Source organism: Tachyglossus aculeatus, chromosome 21 (assembly GCF_015852505.1).
Source record: "Tachyglossus aculeatus isolate mTacAcu1 chromosome 21, mTacAcu1.pri, whole genome shotgun sequence".
Taxonomy (NCBI): domain Eukaryota; kingdom Metazoa; phylum Chordata; class Mammalia; order Monotremata; family Tachyglossidae; genus Tachyglossus; species Tachyglossus aculeatus.
In genome coordinates, this window is record NC_052086.1 from 63052577 (window position 1) to 63058576 (window position 6000).

Below are 6000 nucleotides of genomic sequence, written 5' to 3' on the forward strand. Positions count from 1 at the left end.
GACACGTGTTGCCGGGTGATGGATGAAGGGTCTTCCCCACCCCTTCTCCAAGGGCGCCTTGAGAAGGGAGAGGCACTGTATGGAGCATGTCGGGATTTTTATCTAAAAAAGGAAAGCTAGTGAAACCTATCTGTTTGAATAACAGCGGGGGCTGGGGGGGTGCGGGGACAGGAACGGACATTTTCCATGTAAAATGCATTTCTTAGGTTGATGTTTGTAAATGGAAAGCCATTCTATGGTGCACATGGCTTATGTCACACTGGTAATAAAATGTAGAACTAAATGTCATTCAAGCCAATAAATGTCAGATGAACGCAACCCTGAGCTCAGTCTGGGGGGCAGCCGGTTGGAGAGAGAGTTGGAGGGTGGAGGCCACTCTGCCATTCCCCCTCGCCCCACCGGCGCCGGCATTGGGCAAGGCTACACCGTTGGCCTCCGGGTATGGCCATCTCTCCTCACTCTGGGGCAAACTCACTCCTAAACTCTCGCCATATCTGCACGTCTTCTTTCCCACCAAAAACCTCCCATAGAGCCACCTCTCTCCGCCATCCTGTGGGACAAGAAGCACCCACCCCCCACTCTCCTCCCTGCCAGATGCCATCCACTGGTCTGTTTACCTCGTCCCCTCTTTTAGCAACAATCAAGAGTCGATTGGGCAACAATCCATGCTCAAGTACTCCCAGAAAGCTGGCCTTGAAAAGCCAACGTGTCCAGCCTACTTGTTCTCCTGTCTTTTCACCCACTGGGTCTCTGCTCATTTTGGTTTTCCCCAGTGGGATATACTGGAGTCTCTTCCTTCCCTGCCGTCCCCATCCCTCACTAAAGGATTACTTATTACAGTTACTATGATCTTCCTTTTCAGGACTGAGTTCAGGACTTCCATTTCTGGTCTGGTCCAAGGAAACCTAATTCACTAAGATATAGATGGGTTCGGGGGGCGGCATTTGGGGGTGAAGGGAAGGGGAGGAAGAAGCGACATTTTTACAGCTCATTTGCTAGAATCAAGTTTCCTACCAGCAGGCTGAAAATTATTGCAGGTTCAATCGGTAATGATGGTATTGGTTAAGTGCTGACTGTGTGTCAAGCACTGTTGTAAGCACTGGGACAGATACAATGTCGTCAGGTTGTCCCATGTGGGGCTCAGTCTTAATCTCCATTTTACAGATGAGGTAACTGAGGCACAGAACTGCCCAAAGTCACACAGCAGACAAATGGCGGAGTCGGGATTAGAACCCATGACCTCTGACTCCCATGACTTTCCACTGAGCCACGCCACTTCCCGTGAACCCTGTGTCTGAGTGTGGGAAAGCCCCCTGCTTGGGAGTTTAGAAGTGGGACTGTTCTCTCTTGAAGGCTGAGACCAGCGGAGTCACAGGCCGGGGTGGTTTCATGGAAACATTCTCTTCTTAACTGGGACCTTCTGGGAAGGCAGAGTTCCCAGAAGTCAGTGAGCAGGGCAGGCTCACTCTGCCACAGTCTCTTCCTCTCCTTCCTTGTCTCCTTTTGGCCCCTGCAGGGCATTGGGGAACCGAGGCTTCTCGGAAGGCCTAGTCATAGTTCCTGAAATGCCAGGTTCAAAACCACCGGTGAGAGGGGACCGGCTCCACCCCCGCTGCAGGTCGGATCGGAGGTGACCGTGAACACCGGCGGAGGGAAAAGGGCGGGGTGGCTGGGGCTAGCGCTCTGCCCACCCAAGCCGGGCAACAGGTTGGCAGTGAGGGCTGAGGTGGAGGAAGAGAAAGGCAAACTGTGTGAGCATCAGCTGGGCAGCAGGGGCGGCACCCGGGTGAGATGTCTGCTCCTTAGGGCCCGGGGGTGAGGTGTCGCTGTTCCTTGGTCGTGGAGCAGAGCGGGTAGGCCCCCACTCGGGTAAGCAGCAAAGTCAGGTCAGTCAGTCGTATTTATTGAGCGATTACTTTGTGCAGAGCACTATACTAATAAGCACCAGGGAGAGTACAATATAACAATACAAAGTCCCTACTCACAACGAGCTGATGGTTTAGTGGGGGAGACGGACTTTAATGGCTCAGAAGGAGCAGGTGATAGCTGATTTGGCCTTTCCATTGAAGTGTTTGCCAAGGAGCCTTCTGGTTCTGGGCTTGGTGCTCTACGGCACTTTCTGCAGGTTCTGGGGCAGGGAGGGGAGGAGAGGTATTGGACGCTACCCCCTCCCCTCCTGCTTCATGGGGCGTGTGTACTGCCCCGCCCTCGGACCAGCCTGGGAGCCAGGAATGTGGTCGAGGGGGAGGACACTGGACCAGTCTCGTCCACCCGGCGGCTCCCGCCTTATCCGGTCTATCGGAAGAGGCCGAAGCGTTTGCAATTCCCCTGGTCGGAGTCCAACTCAGAAATCCCTGACCACAGCTACTCTCCCACATAAGCTTTCAGTGCAAACTGCTCCCGCAAGCGACTTGTGGACACAGAACGTGTCACCTCTTTGTTTCGCTCCTTCCCGAACGCTTAGCACAGGGCATCGTTCCAAGTGAGAGCTCAACAGATACCAAGACCGTGATTTACCACCCGGTCAGGGAGAGTCTTCCTGAGACTTTCCCAGCAATTCCAAGGATTGTCTAGCTTCAGCGTCTTCTCTGGTCCCACTGACGCCACGTAGTCCCGCAACTGATGACCAACAGGCCGTGGTCCACAACGCAGCCGGAGGGCCGAGGGGCATTGGAGATGGGCAGGGCAGGAGTTGCTCTAGAAAAAACTACTCCCTTAACACAACCCTCGCTAAACGGGGCATCACCTCTTGGTTGCCCAGGCGGACCTGGGGGGGAAATGGGGTAACTTTGTGCCAGACAGACTCTTCATCCCTCGCCTATCGCTAGGCCTGCTTTCAGGATTAGGCCAATCTGACCCCCTCTTGCCAGCAGGATTGTTTGGCCTTTGGCCAAGGTCTGTGAAGTGGTGGTGTCCCTGCTTTTTGACGATTTACCGTACATTTTGGGACCATTTGTTCAGGAGCCAGTGTTTCTGCCTCCACTGCTCCTGGCCCTGGGACTGGAGGTAAAGAGATATTGGAGACATGCAAAGAGGGCTGTGATCTCTGGAGTCAATCGTATTTATTGATCGCTTACTATGTGCAAGCACTGTACTACGTGCTTAGGAGAGTGCAATGTAACAGACACATTCCTTGACCACAACAAGCTTACTATCTGGAGGTGACGGGTAATAGCTGTGGCTGGGTCAGCCTCTAAGCGGAGTCAGCCGAATGGAGCCAGTCAGAAGCAAAGATGGGGTCAATTTCATGGAAGGAGTGGAATCGGTGCATCCTGTGGAATACGGGACTTGACTCAAGCCGAAGGAAGCGGAGAGGAATCTGGTGAGTGGTGACCACGAGGGTTCGGGGAGGTATTTGTATGTGTTGATGTTATCTGGGCAGGGAATGTCGGTTTACTGTCGCGTTGTATTCTCCCAAGTGTTTAGTGCAGTGCTTTGCACACAGTAAGTGTGCAAATACGATAGAACTAATGAATGAATTCCCATCCTGGGGCTGGGAAATGACACAGGCTGGACTCGAGCTTTGTCTTGTTTCCATTTAACTCAGGGCTCGCTGGGTTGGGCTGTCCCAGTCCGGTGGTTAGCAGGAGGTCACTGTGAAGCCCCTGTTCTTGGGACCCTGGGGAAGGGATGTGTCAGCCCAGAACTCAGATGACCCCTGACTTTAACGTGGGGGGTGGGAGGGAGAGGGGGAGGAAAGAGCCAGGAGCCTGGAAGAGGAAACTGCTTTGGCCTCAGCAAAGATTTCACAATCTCCAATCGGTTTCGTAAGTGGTTCCCAGTGGGGACCCATTTCCTGGTTCATGAGAGCATGGCCTTTTCCCTCCTGCATCATCATATTTGTGTGTGTGCGCGTGCGCATGCTTAAAATAAAGGATCCTATGTTCTGAAGCTCGAGGCAGGGGGTAGGGCCACTGGGAGAAGCAGTGAACCCTCTTGGTTTTTTGGCCACCGCCTCTCTTCTCTAGGCTCTCTGCTATCACCGGGACCGAAAGAGTGTTCCGCTCACCTCTGGTCAATGGTGGGATCGGGGGGAAAATCTGCCTTGTTATGCCAGGGCCCCAGAGTTAATAATGGTCTAATGCCTCTTCCCAGTCCCGATTTCTCCCCGGCAAGGAAGTCACCCCTGGGAACATTTGTGAAGGGCTTGAACTTTGTCAATCAGTGGCATCTATTAGGCAGCGGCTGTGTACTAAGTGCTTGGGAGAATACAGTAGAGTTAGGAGGAAACACGGTCCCTGCCCTTGAGGACCTTTGTGTCCAAAGGGTTGTAGCATTGCAGCTGACGCTCGGAGCCTGGAAGCGCAGCTGCCACAAGCAGCCTTGCAAAACCCCGTTGCCCGGGTTGAGTGAGGGGTGATCTGAAGATGTGGTTATTTTCTGGGGAGGGGTTTGGGTTTTTTTTAATTGTTTGGGGAGCCAATTTGCCTTTGAGAACAATGCCTATATGCAATCTGCCTCACCGTTTCCCTCTCTAGAATGGGAATGACAGTCCTTGCTTCCTTCCTGAGGAAACTGAGGCCTGGAGCATCTTTCAGTTCCCTCTTTTCGGCTTTTTTTTTTTTTACTTTAGCCCCATCTACTGGCTCCCAGAATACTGGCAATCACCTTGTACCCACTGGAGCTGGGCAGTGACAAACTGAGGGCCAAAGGGGCTTCTAAACACGGCTGATCAATCGGTGGCATTTATATTAATAGCAATAGTGGCATTTGTTAAGCGCCTACTATGTGCCAGGCACTGTGCTAGGCGCTCGGGTGGTGTTCTAAGGGCTGGAGCTCACCGTCTCAATCCCCATTTTACAGATGAGGTAACTGAGGCCCAGAGGAGCGAAGTGACTTGCCCACAGTCACACAGCAGACAAGTGGCAGAGCCGGAATTCGAACCGGTGACCTTCTGCCACCCGGGCCTGGACACTTGGCCTTGGCAACTTCCCAGGTGAGGTTTGGGGCAGCGGCAGGGCCCAGAGGAGCAGCCTTTGGCCAGGAGCACGGGGCCAGCTTCCAACCTCTTCTCCAGAGGCTCAGGGGCTCCGGGGATCCCTGCTGAGGACGAGGTGGAGGCAGAGGCGTTGTGGATAGCCTAAAGGGCGCTACTGTAAAGCCCGTGGCCTCTCTCTCCCTCTTCCTTCTCGGGATCCCTTTTTCGGCTGAAAGCTGACTCCAGTACGGAGGTTGGTGCGCATCAATTGGCAAATTATGTTGCCAATTTGTACTTCCCAAGCGCTTAGTACAGTGCTCTGCACATAGTAAGCACTCAATAAATACGATTGATGATTGATGATGATGATCTCCCACATGCTCACTCTGCAAGGTCCACCGCATTCTAATCCTCCCGCTAATTTAGACTTAACAGCGCCTTTTAGCCCCATTACCTGGCAATCGGAGTGGAAAAACCACCCTATCGACCTAATATATCCAGTCCTCTGAGGTCAGAGCTCCCCGCCCCCAACCGACCTGCACTTCTGCAGCCAATTCCGACCTGCCCCCAGCTTCAGGAGCTGCAAGGTTAGCTTGGAGGGTATGTAAAAACATCCACCAAGCATCTCCCCTCCTTCCCGAGCCTGGCGTCAGCCCTTGTGGCGGTGGCCAAGCCTGGCAGGTGCCACGGTGAAGCCTGTGTTTCTGGGATGCGGCATAACAGCCCCAGAGCTGGGGCTCCCTCCCATGATCTATAGACCCCCCCAACTCGCATATCCTTTCTGGGGAACAGCTTGGGTGGGAGCGTGAGGGCAGGGGAGCATTCCTGTCCCCCTTCACAGGTACAGGAAGACTAAGAAAAGTGGGCTGATGTCCCCCCTAGCTTCACGTGTCATCTCTCCAGCCCAATTCCAGAGGACTGAGACAACCCGTGCGGAGTCCCCGGCCTGGAACAGCCAGACACCATCCGAAAGCATTCCCGAGCCTGGTGCTTGGCGGATTGTGGTTATGGAACATTTCTACCGACTCTGTTGTTTTGCGCTCTCCCCAGCTCGTGGTACAGTGCTCGGCCTACTGTAAGTG